Genomic DNA, 25,789 nt, shown 5'->3' with positions numbered 1-25,789 from the left:
AAGGGTAGCTAGACTGCCAAGCGAGTTTCAATTTATAGTGAAAGCGCGGACGTGATGGAAAACATCCCCCTAATAACATAAAATTGATCTTACCTAGATCGTGACCAAAAAACAACAACAACAACGCGCGGACCTAAAAGAAACACTCACTCACTTTTTATGCTACCCATCACTATTTTAAAATTTTTTTATAAATCACTTCAATAGACTATCCACATACGCAAAGCAATCCAATCTAACCTCAAATATACACCTCAAACAGCCCCAAAAAAAAAAAACATCATTTTAATCTACTATCCACACCAACCTACTTTATCACTTACAAACACAAACACACAAACACATACCCTCACATTTTTTTAATAAAGAGTTAGTGTTTATTTTCACACTACTCTACCTACACACATTGGCAAATCGATCGTTATTTCTTTTCTAGAGTATTGGGTAGCCCTCAAAAGGGCTGTTTTTTTGTTTTGCTATGGCATTCTTTTTTTAGTTTCTAAGAATGCGATGTCCTCTGAGGATAGACTTTCTGGCGATAGATCTGCTTCTTCGGAAAGAGAAGAAGAACTCTTTGGTGTCGATACGACAATCGACAAAGCCTCTGTCAGGTTCAGGTTGCTGCTGCTGCTGCTGTTGCTGTTGTTGCTGCTGTTGCTGCTGTCTCTGAAGTCTGTACTTCTCTGTCCATTCTTCTTTTTCCCTGTTCATTTCTTCTCTGAAGAGCTCTTCTATCAGGTCTTCAGTGATTTTTAACATTCTCACATTCTCTATTTCTTCTGGCTTCGGTATCAGACTGTGTCTGACCCTATGCAAATTCACGTAGGCTTCGTTGAGCTTAGCTAGTTTGGAACACATCTTCGTAGGAGGATGAGTCGACAATGGATGGTTAGACTGGAAACAACCCCGGTTCTTAAAGTCAAAGCGCGGACGTGAAGGAAAACATCCCCCACACGGTTTTCGAGCCGCAACGTTTAGTGAGTGTCATGAGAGGGATAGTAAGAAATCAAAGAGCATCAATCCAACATTCTTCTAGCTAAACAAAAGACAAAGACATTTTTTCAAAACACAACATTTTTTATTCAAAAATCACTTAACACTAAACAACAACTCTAACATTTTTTAACAATAATCCAACACTATAACATCAAACAATTTTTTTTCAAATCACAAACATTTTTTCTCAATAGACAGTCTACTTTGAACAGGGTTGACAACGTTGTGAATGAAATTGTGATTTCCACTGTTGGAAATCATTAGGCCATTGATGGACACTACGTTTCCTAGCTTGAGACAAAAGATAAGCATAATGGTCACAAAACCATCGATCTACTTTCACATCGTTTCTAGCAGAAGAACGAGGATCGAAATGAGTCACTAAATGTTCTAAGGAATAGCCCAGGCTGCGATGATGCAGAAAATACACACAGTACTGTCCACACACCAAGGAATCTGTGCCTTGTAATTTCACATTATTGAATCGGGTGGTTTGAGCATTTCTTCTCATAAAGTCGATGATATCGTCTTCCAAAGGGGGCAATCCGTACGAATCGAAATATTCCACACATCCTTCTTGAGGAAAGTAGACGGCTACCCAGTGGGTTCCTGGGAGATGACTGTCGTCCGTGTTGATCACGTAAGCTTGATGGTCTTTAGGTTTGCGATGAGGGAATTCATCTTTAGCACAGACGACAGGATTCCAAGAAGCCGTATACGAACTGTGGTTCAAAAGGTAATAAAGTTCCCAGGTATCCATTTGTGTGGTTTTTTCTTCTTCACAGGTAATAATAAGTCGTCAATTCGATCCTGACTTTTTGCTTGAAAATGTCTGACGAATAAACGGTTATTCGTTCTGTTTCCTCACTCTGATTCAGGAGAGCTTCGATACGATGGATCTCTTGAGTGGTTAATGGTGGACAAGAATGTTCACGCAAGTCTTTATACCACTGGTGCAACACGTCTTTGTTCGAGATGAGACTCCAAGCTTCGTCCAGATACTCGTCCAATTTTTCTTCTTGACTTAACATCAGGCATTTATCGTGTTGAATTTGACTGGGATGATCGTTTTGACATCCATAGCAATTTTTCTTGATCAATTCCGTCATTTTGTCGACCAAGTGTTTGGCAAAACAGGAGACTAAATGGGCTTCTTGTTCTGGCCATCTCGATTTCATCATGATCACTTCTTCTTCTTTTTCTACGGTCTTCTCACATTCCATCTCCAAAGTTTCTCCACTAGGTAAAGAGGGATAACAGTCTTCCATGGCTTTCTAATAATCTAGAATGACTTCTCTCAAACTGTTGATTTCTATGGTATTATCGAATTCGGCATACAGGATGACGTTCACTGTTGCTGGTAGTTCTTTTGCAAACTGAAGTTCCACACGAATCTGGCCGGATTTTATAGGGTGGAAATGTCCCTCGTCGCTGCCTTGGTCTGGAGTGAAATCGAAAGCCCACAAAGCATAGCCTCCTGCATAATCCTCGTACTCAATGCCGTGACTGGTGTTGGTTCCTAACTGGCCGGTGGCTTCGTACAGGGACAAGTACGATCTCAAGTAATTCATTTTTTTGGGATCAAAGTCAGGTTCGAAAGGTCGGGTACACAAGGTCTTGCCATCACGACTGACTTCGATTTTCTTCACGTTGAAGTGTTGAAAGTTGAAAGGATTTTCTTTGAAGGCTCCGTTGAAGGCTGAATTCAGGACCATACCAAGGATTAAACGCTTGGGTAACTGTCCTTGAAACAGATGATCTTCGATCATGGAATGCTGTCCAGCAGGAATGGTGAACGTTTTCACTTCCACACGGCGGATGGGATACTTGGCGGTCGTTCTGCTCAACGTCTGACTGATGTCGTTACCCACTTTGGGTAACACTTCTACGCGTCGTACGTAGAGTTTGGCCTCATGGATTATGCTTTTAGGAGCCTTAGCAGGATCAGCAGCCTGCAAATGGAAAGCGGTACTGCTGCGATTCAGTCTCAAGCGGACATTGACTGCGTTCAGCAAATATTTCTCTTGCAACCACATGTCCAAATGCAAACGATCCATCAGTTCTAAACTTTTCTTGTTTAAGATTTTGTCTTCTCTTGCCTCAAAGCCGGAATTGCTTCCATCTGTTGTGTCGAACTTGCCCGCTGTGTCAGCTACCCACAGCACACAGGCATTGAGATGACTATCCTTGGCATCTGTTCCGTACGTCAAGAGATTTTCCAGGTAGGCACGGTAAGGGTAAGTATCCATGCTGCTGCTGACTAGTTTGTTATTCAAGTACAAATCCAATGAGCTGAACAAGGAATGCATGAAATTGTTGACGGGAGCTATTTCGTCAGTGTCTTCTACTCCACTATCATCTTTTTCTAGAACTTGGACTTTCAAGTACAAGTAACTGCTATTCAGATCGATGTAATCTTCGGGCTGTCCTTTGATTTCAAACTCGATGGGAGCTGATTCCGTCAAAGAGGAGACGGGATGAAATTCCACCCACTGAGATTCTTGCATCGTCATCATGGTAGGGGGCATGGCAAACAGATCCAGTTCCGTCTTGGAACAAGCGCAAGACTCTCGGTGCATCATTTTTGTTCTGTTCTCTCTCAATAATCGAAAACGTCTAAGTCTCGAACGGTTCTTCTTTTCTTGGTCTTTCTCGCTTGAAGTCTGGTGAAAGGGTGTTTTCTTCTTCGTCGTCTCTTTCTGCCTTGTCCTTGCTGAATGCCTGACTCGGTAGCGTGAAGGGCATTTATAGGTGTGTCTCGTCGGCCTAAAATGTCTTTGCCCGTTTGTAACAAGACATTTTTGCCAGCCCTCATGAAGGCTTCTTTAGGGTTTTGTTTGTCGATGATGACATTTTGGAGAAATTCTTTGCCTTGCGTCAGTGCCGCATCTTTCAAGGCGTGCAATCCGCGTGTCACCATCGGTTTCAACACCGGGGCCACCGAACGAAAGGCCGATTTTAACATGTCTCCTAAACCGTGTCCTCGCTGTCGAGCAACCCCTCGGTACACTGGATACATGACTTAAGAGTCGTGAGAGAACCGTTTTCGAAAATGGAGTTTCACCGTGACTTTTCCTTTGGTGAATGGAATATCTTGTCCCAAATCTCCTTTTATAGTAATGTTGACCGTGTCCAAATACGACTTGCTGACTGGCAAATAGTGAGGATGGACAAATTCGCGGTGGACGTGATAAGTGTTTGCACCTTCCTCGTCAGCGTTCGTGGCAGAATCCACTTTGAAAGGAATGACACGCAGTAATGGTACGGAGGTGTGTCCCACCACGTTGTATTCCACCACATCGGAGTACACGAAGATCAAATTCAGTCCTTGGTTCAGTTCTACCGGGGTATGAAAATACTGGGCAAAAGTCGTGTTGTCGTAAATGATTGGTAATTCGTTTTTTTCTTTTTGTACTTTCTCCCTCATCTCCATGTCACCGCCCAACATGTCAAACAATCCACGACAAAATACAATGGAGACGATTTTAGGCCGTTCAAATTTCATCAAGAAGCGACGAGCTACTTTGTGGTACTCCATGGTGACACTTTTGTTCTTGACATTGACATTGGAACTCTTAAAAGCTTCCCCAAACACACCATTAAACTTGGTAGCTATGGTGTTGACCAAATGTTGACCACTGAAATAATAGCCTGGGGGAATCACCAAGTTGTAGGTGTACGTTTTAGTTTTGTCATTATAGGTTTTATTGGTATATGTGCTACTAGTCTTATCCAGCTCTTGTTGCAAATGTGAGTCATGAACTTCCACCGTAAAACAATTTTGCTGGGGAATGACATTGCGGACTTGGGTCGGGTGAAACATTTCCACTAAAGCCACTTCCCAATGGGCTTCGTGATCTAAGGGGATGGCTTGAGGTAATTTGGCCGTGTAACAGCACAACGTGTTGTTGGGAAACACCTCCATGGAACTGTCACTGGGTAAGGTTAAGTAAAATTGGTTTTGGTGACTCATAATTCCAGAGTTCTGTGGCTGTCCGCGGGGTTAGTGGACGTCAGAGGCGTGTCTCCGCCCAAAATGGGGTTCTGGTTGTGGTTGATGTTGTTGGAGTGGTGACTGGCACTGGCACTGGACACAAGGTTCCCGTTCGAGGAGAATTTCAGGGAGGGATTGGGAAGCAGGTAACCGATGCAACTGCTCAATAAAATGGTCCACAATTGTTTGTCTCCTTGTTGCAAACTCAGATTGGCGATGGCTGCCCCGATGACACAATACACCACGAAGATTTGGCAGAAAAAGACGATTTGCGTTTTAGGCACACGTTCTCCACACCACACCCACAAGGGTTGTTTTTGTAAATCTTGCACAGAAGAACTAGGGGAAGAAGGACTGGTCGACGTAGCTGCGTCTGCTGCTGTGTGAAAGGGCATGATGGTCACTTCTTCTTTTTATAGTCGATGACTTGCGAAGCGTCGATCCAAGAATCGAAACTGGGTGGATATCCTTTCCAACGTACTTTGACTTCTTTGACACGTCGTTTGCCCACTTTACGGGTTCTGCGTTCGAGAATGCTTTCGATGTCGTATACGTCGTCTTCTTTTTTGGTGACACGTTGTAACTCGGGTAAATAAAACGTTCCTTTGAGCACTTCTCCGTTCATGTCTTCCAATTTATAGACGGCAGGATGACGGCCATGTACTCGTCCAGTGACGCGAAACAATTCGGTCGTCCAGTTAGGTAAGTAACCTTTGTCGAAAGTGCGTTTGGTTTTGCCAATGCGCACCCAATCTCCTACGGCCAACTCTCCACTTTTCTTGGGGACAGCCCTCGTCGGGGACGTACCGAACAGGCGCTCGAACACCAGCACTTCGTTGTCGGGAGTCACGTCTTGCGGAGCACGTCCGATGCTTCGATGGTAAGATTGGTTGTACGCTTGCACCAGGTGCGGTAAGATGTCGATGTACTTCAGAGTGTGGTGATGCGTAAAATATTTCCACATGCGTTCTTTCAAAGTACGTTGAAAACGTTCCACGATGCTGGCTTTGGTTTCGGGATTCTCGGTGGTAAAAAAATGAATGTCACGTTTCTTTAATTCTTTTTGGAAAGCTTGGTTCAGAAATTCGGTGCCTTTGTCCGTTTGCCATCGAAGAGGGTGACGACCGCTTTGTTACAACACCCGTTGCAGGGCTCGCACTAACTCGCTGCTCGATTTGGAAGTCAAGGACACGACCCAAGCAAATTTGGAAAAGACGTCGATGACACAAAACAAATATTTGTAGCCACGATTGTAGCTGGCCAAATGAGAGACATCGGCTAAATCGGCTTGCCATTGATGATCGATGCCTTCCACTCGGGTGCGACTTCTGGCAAACTTGCGTCGAATGGGTTTGTGTAAAGTGTAGGTAGCTTGTTCTTGTAACCATCGTTGCACTTGAGGTAAACGGAGACTTTTCAGTCGCGTTTTGGCAGCACGATACAATTTTTGAACTCCTGCGTAACCTGCAGGATGGGAGGGATCGTAGTAAATGCTGGCTAAGACTTTTTCCATTTTTTTTGTGTTGGTTGGTGTGTTAATAAGACACCCACTCTTGGAGGATGCTACTCTTTTTCTCTTGGGGTACTTTCTTGGATTGGAATGCTTTGCGTGTGCGGCCAGCAATAGGTGTCGAAGAGGAGAAGGATGTCTGAGCGGGGGATATCGGTTCTTGTTTCACTTCTGTCTTCACTTCTGTCTTCACTTTCTTTTTCTCTTGTGAGGAAGAAGGGGTGGCCATCATCTTTCTAATCCATCCAATTCTGGAGGTAGGTGGTGTTGTTAACTTGCGTACTTTTTCTGGTGGAGTTTGAAACCCTTCTTCTTCTTCTTCTTTTCCTTTTTCTGTCTTGACCACTGGTACCGGTACCGGTACTGGTACTGGTGCTGGACTTTTCATCAAGGTCTTAAAATCTTTCAGAGTGGGTAGAGCTGTTTCGTCTAAAGCTTTCTGGTGAAAGAGTTGCAGTCGTTGCAAGAGTTGACCGTACTTTTGCGATTTTTCTGTTTCGGACAAATCTTGGCGATCCATCAAGGACTGCAATTCGTGTTGTAACTGGGACATCTCGCTCAAATGGGGATTGGGAGGTAAATGCGGGGTGTGTTGTTCTTGCCACCGATGGTATTCCATCCATCGTTTGTAAGGCACTAAAGCTAGTTTTCGTCCTTCCATGGGGTTGTCAGGGGTCGATTCTGAGATCTTGGAACTTCCGAGGCCTTTTTATCTTGCTCCCACCAGTCCTCCCAACATGGTTTCCAAGACTCCTTTCAGTATGGGGCCTAACAAGAGAGGTAAAATACCTCCACGTTGCACTAACATCTTCTTTTTTTGACGAATGGGAATTTTCTTTTGAACCATTTGGCGAAGAACGTGACGATGTTTGCCTAAGCATTGTTTCTGGTGTTTGGACAAAGGGATCGTGCCTTTCAAAACGTTCAAACAACATTCGCACACGGTATCGATGACCTCTTTGGAGGCTGTTTGAATGAGTTTTTTTCGTAGGGGTGGAGAAGCTTTGGACAGGAGAGATAACATGTCCCCATGTTTGGCTAAACGTGGTGGCAGTCCTTTCCTTTTCTTTCCTTGGGGTTTTCTGGAGGGCGACATCTTTGAGTCTTCAGGAGCACCAAAAAACACTGATACCCGACTTCGTCACAGGCCTTTTTTATACTGAAACGCGTCGCCACTGATTGTCTTTACGTCGTATTAGTTTGAGGACAGGCATGACACGTCGTGCAGGGGTACGTAACGGACTAAATCGAGCCAGTTCTTGCTTGGACAAATCCAGTAAACTTTGTAACATGCCCGATCTTTCATGGACTTTGATTTTGGGAGAAGGTACTTTGTGAGCAGCAGCCACTGCCGCTAAATTGGAAGGTCCTGCCACTGGGGAAGTTCTTTTGGGGGTCATCAACGGAGAAGTTCTTGGTGTGATCAACGTCTCCAAGTACTCTTCAGTTCCTGGTGACATCAACGGAGAAGTGGATAAACGTGAGGCTGCCGGAGACGCAGTCACCGCTGTGGCAGGTCGTGGTTTGCGAGTGTAAGGTTGCGTCCTGGCCGAAGTGCCTCTCTTGCGACTAGTTTTCTTCTGTGGACTTTTCTTTTTCTGGGGGCTTCTTTTCTTTTTCCGGGGTGGTGTCTGGTAAGAGGAGGGTCCCGCCACTAGAGAAGTTCTTCTCTTTGGGGACCTGGTCTTTTTCTTTTTCTTCTTGGGGCTTCGTTGGACTTTTGTCTTGGGGACAACTTTGGGGGCATTAGCATCCCATCTTAAGAGTGAGCGAATGATGACCCCTCCTAGAGTACCGCTCCCTCCAGGTTTCAAAATGATTTGTTTTTTGGTTTGAGTGTCGATGCGGGGATCGGCCAGTTGGACCAAAGCGACTTTGTTTCGATCGAAAAAGCGTTGGGTTTGATGAGGAATCTGAATGATTCCTTGGAGTATTTGACGTGCCGTCACCGTGAACCATCGTAAGACTTCTTTGAGACTAGCTTCTAAGACACGAGCTCGTGTTTGTGGATTTTTTTCTCGACTGATGCCATACAAGGCACGAATCAATTTGACGGGAAGATGCGACTGAAGGGACGTCATGTTCACACTGTGTGAGACAGACGAAAAAGGGTCTGAGGTTTTTATAGATTTTTTCATGGGGAGTGAAATGAAGTCGAGGACGGAGACGTGTACAGGACAGGCCCTCCATCTTGGCACCAGTGGTGAAACAAGTGGGTACGAAATCGCAAATCCTCGGGGGTCGTAGGTTTCAAATCGACGAGTAAATAGGCGTGTGGCGTTTGAGTGGCATCGTCGTACGCCTGAGTCAGCCAAGGCGTTCCTAACTGTTTGGCTAAGACTTGCACTTGCGATTTATCTCGAGGGCTTTTAAACAAGACCACGTAATGCGCATTGAGACTGATGGTGCGATGGGCTTTACTTTGTTGAAACAAATTTTGAGTGATGTAAACGACACTGGCATTACGGTGATGCCCTTTGCGCGTGAACCACAATTTAATTTCTTCTTCGTCTTCTCCTAACATGTCGTCGAAAATGACCAAATGGGTTTGACGGGAGTCAGAGACGATGCCGTCGTCTTCTTTAGGAATGCCTTCCACAAACACGATGGAATCGCCTTGACTTTCTCGCAAGAGGCTGTACGCCGATTGCCACTCTTTGTAACACCACACGATCCGTTGAGGGGGTCGATCGATCAAATGATGTTTATGTTCGATCAAACGTTTGACGAATTCGGTTTTGCCTGAACCGCTAGGTCCAGCAATGAGCATGTTAAAGGGATGGCGAAGATACTAAGCCTCCCAACTGGCACGATCTAAGTGTTCGTCGATGACTTTGACAGTGAAGGAAGAGGGAGCAGAGACAGTAGAGGTAGTCATGGTGTGAGAAATGTCACTTGTGACACGAAAAACAAACAAGACAAGAGTTTATATACTTTTTCAGAACACGTTTATTGAATGTTTTTTTTCAAACATGAATACGAAAGACAAAAATACATAAAAGCCAAAGGCTTAAGTACAACAATAAAAGGCACATGATAACGATGAACGTGGAATAAACACAAGTGTCTGTACGACATGTTTTGGGTAATGTTCTAACCAGTTCTATAGTAGGGGGTAAGGTCACACAAGTGTCCTCCCGAAAGGGTCTTTCAGGCCTGTCCACGACAGTCCTGTCCTGGGTGACGGGTTCTTCTGGCACCGTCACTAACACGGGTTGAAAAGTAACTTTTTTCCTTGAACAACTCTCGTGCATACTGGGCCACTTCTTGGGTCCAAGCCTCAAAACCCCATTCTTTCCAAGCACGGACATCTGTCCAATGGGGATGTAAGTCACAAGCTACACACACATCGTCATACACGTCTTGGGTAGCTAAAAGTTGACGAATCTTTTTTTCCTGTTGAGGTCGAGAAGTATCCAGATGAAAACGCAAGGCTTTGAGCAAAAGGAGTTTTTCGTGACCATTTAAGGCCATTGAGGTGGTAAGTACTGATCGTAAAGAGTCCACAAAGAATCGGCTGGTAAACGAAACCCCAAAAAACAAGTCACTAAGACACACACCACTTGTCCCAAATTGAATGGATAAAATTCTTGTAATAATTGATGATAATGATCCACGGTTTGAATATGGTCATTGAGTTCCTTCCACGGAATCTGTTGGATTACATACGACATAAGTCGTGGCATAACAGCCTGTTTTTATAGTCTCTTTGTTTCGAAAAGAATACACATACTTTCTAGCCAGAGATCTTCGTTTTCCAGTTGGGAATGTAAATCTTGCATACTGTAACCGAAACGTCAGAGTTCGTTTAGGTGTTTCCTCTTCCGCTAAGTAGATTCCACGTAACAAATGTTGGTAATCCTTTACCTTGTCTTCCTCAATGGGTTGCTCTAGGTGAATCTCGAAGTAACCAAAATGATCAACACGTGAATCATCGGGGGCCTGGAAGTATTGAACAAGGTCTGACCACTGAAACAATTTCTGACGAATCAGTTCTCTTATACCATTCAGGTACCAGTGGTTAAAGATCTGGTGACGTAACGGATGCAGTTGTTCTTTACGTTTCACTTGTATTTTCACCAGCTCTCGGTAAATGCGTTCTCTCAACTCCACAGGCAAAGCACGAATGTTCTCTAGCAAAGTATCCATGAATAGGTCATACTAAATCCTCTTTGGTCTGACACAAGAAACGTACTGTTTGCACAAACATGGTTTTACTTCAGTGTCGAATTTAAATCGTTGAGTCACTAATCTACACATTACAATTCGTTCAGAAGTTTCCTCTTTCACCAAGTTGACATTGTGTTCAAGATGTTGGTAATTCGTTAACTCTTCCTCTGGAATTCGATGCAGTACGTTTACAATGATGTAGGTAGAATCGTCCATACCAAACCAATCCTTTTTAAAACTAGAGGATCGTTGATCAATGTCTGTCCGATGGAACACTTTCAATTGAATCAATCCTTGTATAGCCTTCAGGTACCAGTGGTTCAAACACCGGTGACGTAACGGATGCAATTGTTCTTTACGTTTCACTTGTATTTTGACCAGCTCTCGGTAAATCCTTTCTCTCAACTCTACAGGCAAAGCACGAATGTTCTCTTGTAAAGTATTCATGAATATCAGTCCGTACAATTCACAAAAGTAATCCACATAGTGAGTAATTTCTGACCACTGCCATTCAGGGTAACGTCCAAGAAAGTCACTGAACTCTTTTGATGCAAACGGTCTAAAGCGATACAATAGGAGGAATGCACCCTTGACCCAAAGAAATCTAACACACTGGTTGACTTTTTTCACTTTCCTCTTATGAATTTCTCGACACAAAAGTTCTACAGTGACCCATTGAGATTTCACTCTGGCAAACCACTGCCAAACTTCCTTGTAAATCTTCTCTTGTAGTTCTTTAGGTAATGATTCAATATCGTTTTTGAAATGAAGTTTAAATACTGGTCTCGGTGATGTCCAACATTTGACTCCTAGCCAATCTGGTTTCTTCTTCGTCAACGACATGGTAAGTTACTTCAATGTCTCGGTCCCACTAAGGGTAAGTAATGACAATTCGGTGACCATCGAGCATGTTCTACGTAGGCCGAATCTTGCGGTTCCCAGTGGTGAAGTGACACACCGCAACTGAAGCACTTGACTTTATCTCCTTCGCCCAAGTAGAAAAATCCGGCTCTGGCTAATTCTTCGGGGGTCGGTCCTCCCAGATACTTTGGCCATTTTCCTTTGAACGATTGAAGACGATTTTCAAAGTCGCAGTATTCCGACAAACGCACAGGGAACGAATATTCGTCTTTCACAGGTTCGTTTCGATGAGGGTTGAGTGACATGGGTAGGAGTTTGCTCAGGGCTGGATGACATCCGTAGGGGGGTAGACGTGAAGGTGAACATTCCCCTTTAAAACGAAACCCAGTAAAATGTCCAAGAGGACGAGCGGCATCACTTTCGCATCCCACAGGTTTGACACGCACAGCATCACTTTCCATGATAGGTGTAGGGACACTAAAGTTCCCATGATGCTTTACGGCATCGCTCAGATCACAACGTACAGCATCGTACCCATCGCAAGGCTCACAATCGCATTCCACTTCCGAAGCCTCACACTTGAATTGTGCCCTTCTAAACAACTTGTTCTGTGTTTCTCTGAAAGTACTCATCTTGCTCGTTCGGTCTTGGTAGTCACAATGAACTATCGATCTTGACCATCGCCCCCTTTTTATACTAGTCGCAATGCAGTCTCCAGCTTGTACATCTTTCCTTTTTTACGTTTTTTATGTCCCGTTCTGGAAGGTACCGTCTCTAAGGTACCGTCAACATTGTACCGTAGTGTGATGTGTGGAAAGGCCATAGAAAGGTAAGGGCAGTGCGGAGACCATCGAGTATGTTCCAGAATAGCTGAATCTTTATAGATACATAGATCCATTCGTAACTTCAGTCCGCAAGCGAAACACTGTACCTTGTATCCCAATCCTGACTCAGGTCCCAAGTAGACAAATCCTGTTCTAGCTAAAACATGCGAAGAAGGTAATCCTTCCCTATCCGTAGGCCATTTCTGAAACGTGTCCAATCGACGGGCACAATCACAATAGTCAGGTAAGAAGACTGGAAAATGGTAGGGTTTGAACTTGGAGTTCTCATCGGGTTTCTCACTCGATTCTTGCTGTGGCGAAGTCATCTTTCTGGTGGGTGACTATCCTCTTACAACCAATGTTTTATACCAACGTGTCCATACGGTAAGGTAAAATGATTGGGAAGTCGAACTCGCTTCTGGTACACGATTTGATAAACTTTTTCCAAAGGTCGACTGACGATGTGGTGAGTGGGTAAACGTACAATCTTGTTCGGTTGGTGAGTGGTCACTTTAAAGTTTCCATCCTCTCCCGATTGCAAGGCTTCTTTCAATACGTCAAAGTTGACCACACGACTGGTACGATGATTCAAAGTCAGTCCTTTCACTTTGCACGTCGTGTGCACTTCTCCTTGTTTGTCCCGGTATTCGTAGCCGTAATTTTTGGGACCGCCACTGACGAAACTTAGAATCTTGTCGTCGGGATGCTCGTCTGTCCAGGCTCCTAAACGGTCTCCTTCGATGTCAGGGTGCTGTTGACTCGGGTGATGGATGTAAATGCAACTGTCCGTGTCAAAGTACAGGACGCGTTCCCCTAACAGTTCTAAAGCTTCGTACAATTTTAAGCGAGCATGGGCTGTCACGTAAGCCGCAATGATGACATTTCCAAAAGGGTCGTCTTGTACAAAGTCCAGATCTTCTTCGTAATTGACCAAGATCATGTATTTGGTTTTGTCGTGAATCATCTGGAAGTAGCGGGAAGGTTCTGTCAAATATTCCGTCTTGGGTAAACACGGTCGTTGTGCCATTTTACCCCACAAGCAATTTAACATCACTTTGGCAAACGATCGCCTGCCTTCGTTTTTCTCGATGTGGTCTAAAGAGATGCCTTCTTGTTCATAGTATTTCTCTTTGAATTGTATTTGGTCTTCGGGAGTGTGACACCAGGACGGATAGCCGCTGGCTTCTTGTTTCAGTTTCAAAAAGGCATCCACGTAGTCAGCGAAAATGCCTTTCTGAGTAGGGTCACCTTTGCGGTATTGTTGTGTCTTGGGAAAGTGGCAAATTTCGTACACTTCTAACAGTTGGTATCCCATGTCCAGAGCTTTGAACAATTCTACGCTGACCCAGGTTCCCGTCAAAGCCCGTTCTTCCTGGCTGTGATGGCAAGGTTGGTCCTGGTTGCACGTTTCGGCACAAGTACGGTACAATGGAAACATCAGTTTGCCTTGACAATGGTGAGGTAAGACGGGATGGTATAGGTTCGTGGGAGGCAAAACTTTACACTTGATCAAGCCTTCGTATTGTCGAATGTTTTTCAGGTCGATGTGTTCCGTCAGCAATTGCGGGTGCCCTACAGGAAAGCGACAATATTTGCACACGTAGGGATAGAGCGAACACACGTCCAAGTATTTGATTTCTTCTCCTTTCTCTTCGTCGGCTTGGTACAGCAAACAGGTGGCATTGGTCCTTCCTCCGTACAAACTATCCCTCGGGTTTAGGGGGTCCATCAGCTTGTAACTTTCCACGGCACGTTTAAACTCGGGATCGGTTTTCATACGGTGATCGTATTCGTGTTCCCACATTTCCACCACTTGGTATCCTTGCTGTTCTAACTTCAAGTGTCGTTGACAAGTGTCCTGGTACAAGTCTTCCATGGTCCGTTGTAAAAACTGATTTTTAGTGTCACGGTCAGGGTAACAGACGTGACATCCGTGAAATAAGCAACCGTTAAACTCGTACACGATCTTGGGGTTTTCTAAGTCCCAGCCATCGACCGAATACGTTCCGATGGTCTTTTCGCCCCCTCCGTTGCGGGCATGCTGAATCCACTTGTCTTCCTTGTCGCACAAGTAATGTAACCAACGTAGGGCTTTGACCGAGTATTGACGTTTGACATAGTGGGTCGTTTGAGGACTGATGACAGCCACGGTCTTTTCAGGCATGAATCGTTGGCGGTACACTAAGGAACACGCTTTGGCAATGGTGCAAGCTTCTTTCAAAGGATCGACCCCTCCGTGTTCCATGAACAGTTCTCGAAATTTTCCACAGCAACGCCGTAAAATGTCCACGTCGGAACGACAATACTTTAGCATTTCTTCCTGAAAGTTGAAGGGGTCCGAGGCGTGAGCCTGGTGCCAAGCGTAGAAAGCTTCTCGTTGTTCGGTACGCATGCTGTCGGGGTCGTAATAGTGAGCCTCGGGTAAATGGGGTAGAACAGCATGTTGGTTGGCTTCCGTATTGAAAAAGTGTGGAAAGTACCCTTTAGCCATTTCTGTCATTCCAAACGTTTTAGGCATTCGACTCAAAGGCATGGCCAAGTAACTCATCGAATCTTTAAACTGTACTTGTCCCACTTGCATGAAAATGATTTTGGCTCCGTTCAAAGTCACTTTAGGACACTCGGTGCCTTGTTCCGTATAGTACCTCAAAAGAAACTGTCCATCGTATCCGGAGAAATTGTGAGCCATCACCGTGGCATGGCGATGACAATCTCGGTAACGTTCGATGTCCTCTTTGTTCCACGTCTTGTCGACGGGGTCTAAGACCCATTGGGCAAAATCGGCTAACGTGTTCGGTCCCCGAAAGATTTTTTCACGCCCTCCAGGAATCTTGCTGCAATGAGGGCAATGACTGAAGATAGGTTCTTGAATACACTTCTCGCACGCTCGATGAGCCACGCAGAAATTAGGAATGTGAATGCCAGTCTCTTGCATGCATTCGAAATCGAAAAAGATGAAATTGCCTTTCTTCTTGTGACCGTCCTCTTTCTCTGGTGGGGGTTGGTATTTTTGCATGTAACATTGGTGTTCCAAGTCCACGATGTGGTGACAAATGTGACATTTTTTCTTTCCTGAACATACGTGTGTCTTGGTATTATTGGTACGTATGACTTGTTCACACGTAGGGCACAATCTCAGGAGTTGACAAGCACATTTCTTCTGTGAACCTTGCGTCTTCAAATGTTGTTGGTAACAGGTAGGGCTGACAAACGTGCGCAGACAAGTTGAACAAGGCACTGGTTCTTCGCTCAGACAGGGTGAAGAGGCCAAACATCCTGGGCATTTCGATCCACAATGCTTATGTTGCTCTCGATAACCATGGTCACATTTCTCACAATAATAAACATATCCCAGGAATCCAGTGATACTGGTAATGGTATCGAAATGTTCATCGTGATGATAAAGGTGAATGTATTTTCCATCCTTAAAATCTTGGCCTCGAAACAACAGAGGTCCGCGCACTTCTTGAGGGTGCACTTTCAAGGTGTAGCGTGGAGCTAGGACATCTTGCAATTTTCGCATTTCAGGAATGCCACAGGGTGTGTCTTTGGACAGGCCAGCTTGTTGCAACAGGAGTTCTGCTTCGTTTCGTTGTTTGGCTCGGTCGGATTGTTGAATAGTTTTCCAGGTTCTTTTCCATTCTACCGTGTCGTTCTTGTTGGCATAGGTTCGTCCCACCACGATGGCACGGGCTAAACACATCTGGTCTTGAGGGTTGTGAATTTGGACGCGGCTCTTTTTGGTACTGCGAAGTTCGTTCACCAATAACACCTTATTGCGTTGTCCAGTCCCTTGAGGAAGAGAGACGTGAGCCATTTTCAGTGTGGCTTTACCATCGGTGATGTCAAACTGGTCATTAGATTGTTGTACGTGTTGAATCTTGTCCATGATTTTGAAAGGGGTTAGTTCTGCGGGTCTGCTAAACTCGATCCAAACAGGGGATTTCAAACCGTCGTGATCTATGGATAGTGTCAAGCGATCGTCTTCTTTGGGTTGACATTGTCGCTTGAGTGAAGTGAGCAAAGAATCCCACATCTCGGTGATGAACCCTTCTGCTTTCTCCAACGGTACGTCGGACTTGAAATCTTTAAATTTCACCGTGTAGGTGTAAGCCGTGGTTCTAAATTTTCTAGAGGAGCGCTTTTCCGTCTCTCGAATGGAATAGTATTTTTCAGGGTTGAGTAAGGGTGACGAACTTGGTTTAGAGGGTTCGGATTCTGGTTCACTCATGTCCTCTTCAAAATCACTGGCATGAATTTGTGCCAAGATTTCAGCCCTGGTACGAGGCGATAGATCACGTTTCTGCCTCTTACTTTCTTTTTCTTTCCTCTCAAATGAATAGGATCGTTTCATCTTGAGTGAAAAACGTCAAATGACTCAAGTTCAAACACCATAGACTAATTTATAGTCATGGCAGACTAGCGTATATAAAAGGGTGTGTGTCTTGTCCTTTCACTATTCATTTCACTCTCAAGCCGAGCACAACGATGGAAGAGACTAACCAAATCGAACGTTTCGTCAGAGCTTTGCGAGGGGTCATTAGAAAATTCTCTTCAGACCAGCCTACGGACTACTCTCCTTCCTTTCGAGATAAAAGTCAAGATAATTGCTATATCTGTCAGAAGAAAGGGCATTGGTCTTCAGAATGTCCAGACCGTCAAAAAAGAAAAAAAACAGGGGCTAAAAAAGACAAAAGTAAAGATACCTGTTATTATTGTAAAGAAAAAGGACATTGGTCTCCAGATTGCCCAAAAAAGAAACAAGAGGAGTCAGAAGAAAAGAGGAATTCTTCAGAAGAAGAGAGGGATTCTTCGGAAGAAGAGAGGGATTCTTCAGAGGAAGAAGAGGAAGAAAAAAGACAATTCTATTTACAAGAGGCAAAGAAACAGGAGAAGAAGAAAAGAAGAAGGGAAGAAAATGAGGAAAAGACGGTGAAAAAATTCAAAAAACAGAGAGACTAAACAAGGAGACAGAAGAAGTCAATGAACTTTTTATTAAAGTGTTGTGTTGTGAATTGTGAATTGGATTGTAAAAAAATGGAGAAAAGAATAAATGAATGATATAAGGTAAGTGTCTTTGAGTTTTGATTTTAAAATAAGAACGTACACTCACGCACTCATACACAGACACGTACTATAAGGGTAAAATGGGCTGTTGAATATTTTTTTGAGTTATTGGCAATTTGAAATTGTATATCTTTTCGAGAAATGTAGCTGGCCCTGAAAAGGGCCTTTTATTATTTCGGTGCAGGGGTGAGTTTAACCAATCAACTTTAACTGCCTTATACCTTTGCCACGGCCAAGGCCTACTTCTGAACTGCGTAATGTTGATGATTGGGTTGAAATCACTAAGGGTGGTACGGTAGGCTTAGTCATAGGGTTAACGTGTTTAGCTCGGGAAGGTCGTATTCTCTTCGGTCGTGATAAAGAAGTCTGATACATTTGTTTCAGACTTCTTAACTCCGCTAAAATGTCCAACAGTACCGTGACCGTTTGATTTTCACCCTCTTGTTTCTTTGCTGCTACTTCTTCTTGCTGTTGTTGCTGTTGTTTTTTTCTTACCTCTTCTTCTTGCTGCTGTTGCTGTAGGAGAAAAGCCTGTTCCGCTTCCTTTTGTCGTTGTATGAATTTCTCCAATTCTTCTTTCTGTCTCTGTCTAAAATTCTCCACTTGCGGTAATGAAGAAGGTAACACAGGTTCCGGAACAAATTCTTGCGAGGAGAGAAAATCCACAAAATCCCAATTCACCTCTTCTGAAAGTAAGTCCGGGTTCCCTTGGGCAGTCTCCCCTGCTGGTGCACCCCAATGGATCGTTTTCTGAGTTTCCGTCATGTTGAATCACTGTCGCATAGATTGACTGCACACAAGCGCTAGCGAATCTATATTGACTACGTGACGTCACAGACTGCTCTCTTCGGATTGGATGCGGGCTGACTGAATTCTGTAACGCGTGTTCGGATTGGTGAATGAACTCAATCCGTTTCAATCCTTTCTGTCCCTATAAATAAGCGCAGTTCACTGCATTGATTCACCTATTCTCGGAGCCTCAACATGTGGACCGACGTTGAATCTTCAACCCTTGTGTCAACAATGATGTTCAGGACGGACATGCTCATGTATGTCCGATCCAAGTGGACCGTTGTCCACAGGACCAGCAGCAGCCTGTGGATAAGAAGAGTCTATATAGAGAGACAAGGTTGCCTCAAGAGGACTCTGATGTATGGCCCTGCTGTAAGACGAAGTCTGAGGAAAAGAAGATGTCGCAAATGCCCTTTATGTTAAGGGCATATTAACATAAACCAAAGGCCCTTTTCAGGGCCAGCCATATATCTCGAAAAGAGATAGCCTTTCAATTGCCTACCCCTGTTTTTTTTATATAAAAAAACCCATGTTCAATTTCCCTTGACGCTAAACCGACCCACGATTTTTTCCCCATGTTACTTTCCCTTGACGCTAATCCTACCCACGATTTTTCTCCATGTTAAATTTCCCTTGACGCTAAAGTGACCCAAGGGTGTTTTTAATGCTAATTCCCATTGACGCTAATCCTACCCACCTTACTACTGCTGTGTTACGTTATAGTCTTTTTTCGATAACGAGCAATCCTGAAGTAATGTTCTAGCGATTTCTGATAACAGGGGTGCGATAAATCCTCCTTTTTATGGACAGATGTGATACCTACAAAATAAGAACAATTCATTTTCGTGCAGCGGCATGTTTAGCTACTGATGTGGCCTGGCGATGGGTAGGGTTCAGCCTGTTAGGTCATGTGAGTGCTGACGCTTTGAGCCAGATAGATACTGGCCTTTTATGCGTGGCTGCCACAGCGATACTTTTCTTCTGCTGTGGTGACAGCGTAACATCTACTGGAATGTACGACTTGGTGTTATATTAAATGCTATTATTTTGGGGTTTTCTTTTGACGGTTTATTTCGATAGCCAATGGACGATATCACGATGGCACGATTTTGTAGCAGATATTTCAAGCGGAAATGTCTCCTACGGGCAACAACATTTCCCATCACCGCTTTATATGTGATACCAGTGATAGCTCCAGTCGATGAGGAAAGTCCCAACGGAGCAAGAAACGACGAAAATGTACATCGTCTTCACAGTTGAAATTATAGCGCTGAAGATAAAATCACCAGTTGTGGTTTTAGAACAACGTTGTCTCTTTGTGGTATGATGATTTTGTAACTTTTGTTGTTTAGATATTGTCTATACAATGAGGTTCATTTTTCCACTGAGCACGTCCAGCTTCATGAATCGGTCTGAGGTCACGAGCGCGTAGCACACATAATCGCCACCCGGATTGACAATAGTCCATCGGATTTCGATGTCGGCGGAGGAATCTTTGAGACGCTCGGAATGCTTAGAAACATCGAAGTGGAAGATGTGACAGAAGTTAGCGAAATCTTCTAGCGATACCTGCGTGCCCGTGTCCCTGTTTTGGTACTTCTGCATGGCTTCTATCAGCATCATGTACGCTCGAGCATTATTTCTGGTTCCAACGAAGAAATTTCACTCGAGTTCTTGCTCTGGGTCTTGTCTGGAATTAATGCGGACGTGAACAAGATACAGAATGAGAGGGTTAAACAAGTGCTTTTTTCCCATCTGGATTTTACTTAGGTCTGACCGCTGTAACACCACGAACACATGCCTGTGAAGCTCACTGCCTGGATTGGTGGAGACTCTCCACGACGTGTTTACCTGAGCAGAAGTAAAATTGTTGCAAGTAAATACGGTGTTGCTCAAAGTAACGTGTTTTGGTAAATATGGCCAACGTGTATTCTAATTCGAACATGTGAACTCGTAGAAGGTATACTTTTTGCATCCACAGCAACAAACACGTCAAGGTGAATTGTCCATTTGCCACTCCGTCTGCTCTGTGTATATACGTTCTAATGTAGTCATCGCTGAACATGATCATATTCAGGATCGTGCTGGCTTGGGGTAAGTATCCTTTGATTTCTTCCACGGTTTGATTGTTCAGTTGGTACTGCACCGACTTGAATAACGACCATCTGTTGTTCTGCCTCGTGAATGAGATCCTGCTGAATTGTTTGTGCCGCCATCCTAAGATTGTACTTTGACGCGGAGCTCCTGAAAGGCTTTATATGGAATCAGGTACACATCTTCGTCACGCGTCTCAAGTTTTCGAAGTGTGCTCGCATTGAGATTGGTGATGTTCGTATTCTGGTATTCGATATATTTGTACTCGGTCTTCGAGTCTTATCTTGACGAGCATCAGATTGAAACCTTGGAAAATGCTGCTCGAGCTGCTGATGAGTATTCTTTAACTCATAAAGTTCCTTTTGTAAAAAGACTTCGACTCAACAGTCTTCTGGCAGAAAAGTATTTTAGCCTGATACAAGCCCTTCTAAAACTTAAACTGGCACAACATTTAAAAATCAAACTTCAGAGAAACTTGATTCAAGATCCTTGTTTCTTCCTACGTGTACCTATTGTAAGAAGATAGGACACGTCATTTCTGAATACTACAAATTAAAAAATAGGCATCAGAATCAAGACAGACCTATTCCAAATGCTTTTATTTCTATGAGGTCAACTATCGATCATGTATTGAAAACAATACATTTGTTGAATCTAATAAACCCCAGTCTGATTTTATTATGGAGAATTTTGTACCATTCATATCGAAGGGTTCTATATCACTCTTGGGTGATTCAGCCAATCCTGTCCCTATTAAAATTTTAAGGGACATAGGAGCTTCTCAGAGTCTTTATTGTCAGGTACTATCACAACCCCGCTGCTTTATTATAAATAATGCTGATCCACTACGGTATTATAAATAATACTGCAGAAGGTGTGCATTAAGATTTAATGACTCACGAGCTCCCCAGTCAGCAGTTCCGACTCTCTAAATACATATAACAACTCAAGGTTGGATAAATAACAATTTTATCAAATATACGAATGCAAGAATTTCATGGACATAAATCTTCAGCTCAGTGTATCATAATACAATAATGGCCGGGTTGACCAAATGCCCTTTACTCTTTACTTCGTCAAATAGAAATTACTGTCCTATTGTGAGAGAGTCTCTGTTCAGTGAGTTTTCCCAAGTACTCATCTAATTTTTCTTCTTTCCTCCTTCCTTCCTCCTCCTCCTTCTATACACTGTGCCTCTTGTGTGTACACTAGAAGTCTCCATGGCTTCCTTATTTTCTTGGTGTCGTCACTTCGTACACCCTGGAATATTTCAGCACCGACTCTCACGGTACCCTGGGAGCTTCCTGAAGAAATATAAGGGACGTACACCTTTGTCTCCCTACTCTACTCTTGAAATTGTCCACTCTCACGGACCTTCTATCAGACTAATGGGCGAACATATTTTACCAGGCTATATGTGCATATAAATTTCCACTTATCGGATTCATGCCTTGCGCTCTACGCACGAATAGCATTACTCACTGAATTTTTGTCACACACTCACATTGTATCTACCCATCATTATTATGTAGTCATTCCTATTGCATGCATCCTAAGAATTACAGAATTATACTTATAAATACATATGCACATAAATCCAACTCCGTCTAATTTCGCAAAGTGCTCAATCTACATTCTGATAGATGTTAAGTACATGTCATAATTCAATTATTTAATAAATTCAACAAAATGATGCTATTAAATATTCAAATAAATGCAACTATACCTGAGGATTCAATATTCTAATATATTCAACTATCTACTCAAATCAAGCACAAAGACTCGGCCAAGAAACCGTCTTACCTTTAAGAAGCTTGTTTACCCAGTTCAATTCCCTTCTTTTACGAGTTAAGTCTCTGAGTGGCTTTTAGCTAAAATTCCCTCCTCAACATAAGCTTCCTGCTTTACTAGACAATACGTATCTCTCCCCCGAGAATTAGCAGCTCACTGACGGGTGTGTGCGCGTTTACGACTAAGAATAAAGCATTTTCCCGCCTAAAGTATTAGCCCCTCCCAGCGTAAGATCTAGCTTCTCTCATCCCTAATTAGTCGACACGCCTACCGTTTGATTTTCTTTCTGCCTGTGTCCATGTTTCTTCACATCCTCTTGGCGCGCTACGGGGTATCCGGCCCGAATATGCCCTTCGGCAGAAGCCCCGCTTGCACAAGGATTAAATACCTTTGAAGCCAATTTAGAGATCCAAAATTAAGTAACTCCTAGTAAGACGTCCGGCCAACATGCTCTGATTCTGCAGCAATGGTTCGTTACAGGTACTTTGCCTTTTTCTGAGAAGACTTCTTCTAATGAGTTTGTTCTTAATCAGGGAGTAGAGTGCGACTTTGTTAACGTTCCTCTCCATTGTGTAAATTTGTCATCAGACTTAGTCTCAGGAATCGTGACAGTCGGAACAGTCTCAGTTTTGCCGTTGAGGGCATTCATTTATTACTAGGCAACGACCTAGCTGGAGACAAGGTTGTGAATAATCCACGTGTAACTCACAAGCCTTGCTTGGATCAGAAAGTCGATCCAATTGAAAAAGAATTCCCTGATTTATTTCCAGCTTGTGCAGTTACCAAAGCTATGGGAAAGAAGGTTCTTGGGAATGATGTAGATAAGGAAAGTATTCAACTAGCTGACACATGTATTGGTAAGGCTTTTGATGAGGCCACTTTCATTCTTGTTTGGATGAATCAGAAAGTATTGATCACAGTGAACCTCTTTTAACGACCTATTTTATTTATTCTAATCAGGGTGATAAACGACAATCACTTGACGTCGAACAGGAAAAAGAACCTGAGATCTCATGATTGTTTCAAAAGGCCATTAGTGAAACTGAGGCTACTGAAGTTTCTGTCTGTTATTTCATTAAAAATGGAATTCTTATGAGAAAATGGAGACCTTCCGAGGTACCTGAAGATGTCAAATGGTCAGTGAACTATAAAATTGTAGTTTCAAAACATTACAGACAGGAAATACCTAGTCTGGCCCATGAAATTCCATTGGCTGGTCATTTAGGGATCAAAAAAACGTATCACAAGATTTTAACTCACTTCTGTTGGCCAAAAATAAAAAGGGGTGTCATCGTTCAGTCTAAGGTAATCGCGAGTAAACCTCGAATATATGACGTCGCTATGTTATAATAATGTTACAAAAAATCGCGTGATTATTAAAATATATTTTGTTTTTGTCCGAAAATGTCTTGAGAATGCTTTTGAAAATGTCTCGCCATAATCATCGAAATACCTAGCCTGCCATGATGGTGCCAAGAGATGTGTCTGTTGTACACCGACCTTTCTCTCCATATCCTGTAAAATCTTTTCCGCTATAACGATGAGTACCGTCACATTTATCTGAAGAACCTGTTTCGCCTGCTTGGAAAGATCGGACAGCTGAGGTTCCTGCACAGTAACTCTTATCATCATTGATGGCTTGTTCGAATGAGGCGTGATTTTGCTGCCTATTTTTGTCCCACAGCCATTTGAGCGGAAAGGCCGCTCCAATGTCTCCCGCTTCGTCCGCTTTGAAGGAAATCGTAGCTGTTTTCGCTGAAATGCCTAGAAAATCCACTTGCACCGACGAAAACAGCATGGATAAAAATCCACCCTCGATTTTACGTCGTTGTGCTCGTGATCGTCTCATAGCTGCTTATTTTATATGTGAACATTTTTTTAATCGACTATGAGGATTTGCTCGACACGTTCAGATTATAGGTGATTCTTTCGTTGTCATTTTCGACGGCGTTTCCAGACTGAACGGTGAACCACACATGGTGATTTCCGAGAACGCGTACGTCTTCAGGATGAGATAGTAAATTAGGGATTAGGACGAATTTGCATGAACGAGCCTGGGGAAACATTAATCGACGTGGAATAAATCAAGTTGGAGGATGAACCGACCGACTATAACTATTCCTGAGCGATCGATCAGTTGATGAGGAGGCTGTTCACGTCGGTACCTGTGTTAAAACCGTGGTTGGATCCGATTGAATTAGGAATGTCAAATCCTACATGATAACTTCCCGATAGCGTGATTCTGGTACGCAGTGTGGAGTAATTGGGCTCTATTTTGATGTACGCAGAGTGTGTCCATTATCACTAATCATCCTGGAGATTTCTGTAGTGGTTTCAGTAATGTTTCACTCACCAGGAAAGATCGTGACCATTTGTCGCTGTGCGGAGGCCCAATACGAAAACTGATTGTTGTTCGCGTTAACGTTAAAGAAGCTATTCCAGTTTTCAGCAGAAATCAACGCTATCTCGTACGACGACTGCTGGTTTAATTTTGGCGGAGAGTATTACCTCATCGTGGAAGTAGAAAAACTTCTATGTAAGTGACAACATTAGATCAGATCCTGCTATAAAATCTGATATTGATTCGACGTCACCAGCATTTGATACAGAAGAGGATTGAGGATCTGCGCCATCTAGTTATTCATGTCCACATCAACATTCGCCGCTTGACTAGAAGCGATCAGCAATTTGAACCACGAGACGATCTCCGATGGATTATAAAAGTAGTGGATACTTCTGACGCGGATACTTTTTTTAGTCTCTTCTTCCTTTCCTTGTTTCTCTTGATTCCTTTTCCAGCATGTAAGAACGGTTGATTCTATCAGTTTCTTTGGAAAATTTCTTTTTTTTATAAAAGCTCCCACCTCTCTTAATGACTCTTTTCTAAGTATAGCAGATGCTCCCTCAGCTTGTTCTTTCAGCCAAGCAGACTGTAATCAACTGGCTGCTTGGGTACTGTAAAAACTGGATCTGCAACAGGAAACATGTGTTTGGCTCCATTGCAATAAACTTTTTTCCTGACCTTGATTTCCTCTCCCATTACAGAATTGTACTGTTTTGTCTCCTCAATGGTTGTTCTAGGTATCCTTTTTCGTTTTGGACCTTGTTTTGTTTAAACCATGGTCCATGTATTCGATTGACATGGCTTAGCGGGCGACGTGTTCCACAGTAATTTTCCTCAGCATGCAATCCTAACAACACATGCTCTTTGATTTCTGGAGGTGTATCTCTTATGAAGTGTTCCAGCCTCTCTTTGCTTAAAGCAGGATTTTGATATTCTAAATGCAAAAATAACTCCAAAGGGTATTGATCTTAGCCTGCTCATGTTTTTTGGCCATTTCATCTTTCGAAAACTCTGAAACTTTTCTTTTTCCAGCTTAATCCTTTCTTCTTCGTTTATGAGCAATTCTAGACTGACTTCTGTTTTCTTTTTCTTTTTCCATCCTTTTCAGCGCTGATGCTGTTTCGTTCTCGTATTGTTTCATTTTTTTTTTTCATTTCGGCCTTTCTAGCTTCTCCTTTTTGTTTGGCTTCCGCGCGTTTCATCATAGCGGCGATGTCGCTTTCCGGAGTGTCAGGAGTTTTCTGTTGCGTTATTTCCTGCAGCAATCGTTGTTGATGTTGTTGAGTCGATTTCAGCGTATCCAATAGATATTGCTTGAAATCGTTTTGGCGACGTCGAGTTTCGTC

Source organism: Sinohyriopsis cumingii, chromosome 1, assembly GCF_028554795.1.
Source record: "Sinohyriopsis cumingii isolate HCF-2022 chromosome 1, ASM2855479v2, whole genome shotgun sequence".
NCBI classification, from domain to species: domain Eukaryota; kingdom Metazoa; phylum Mollusca; class Bivalvia; order Unionida; family Unionidae; genus Sinohyriopsis; species Sinohyriopsis cumingii.
This window is presented reverse-complemented; position numbering follows the sequence as displayed.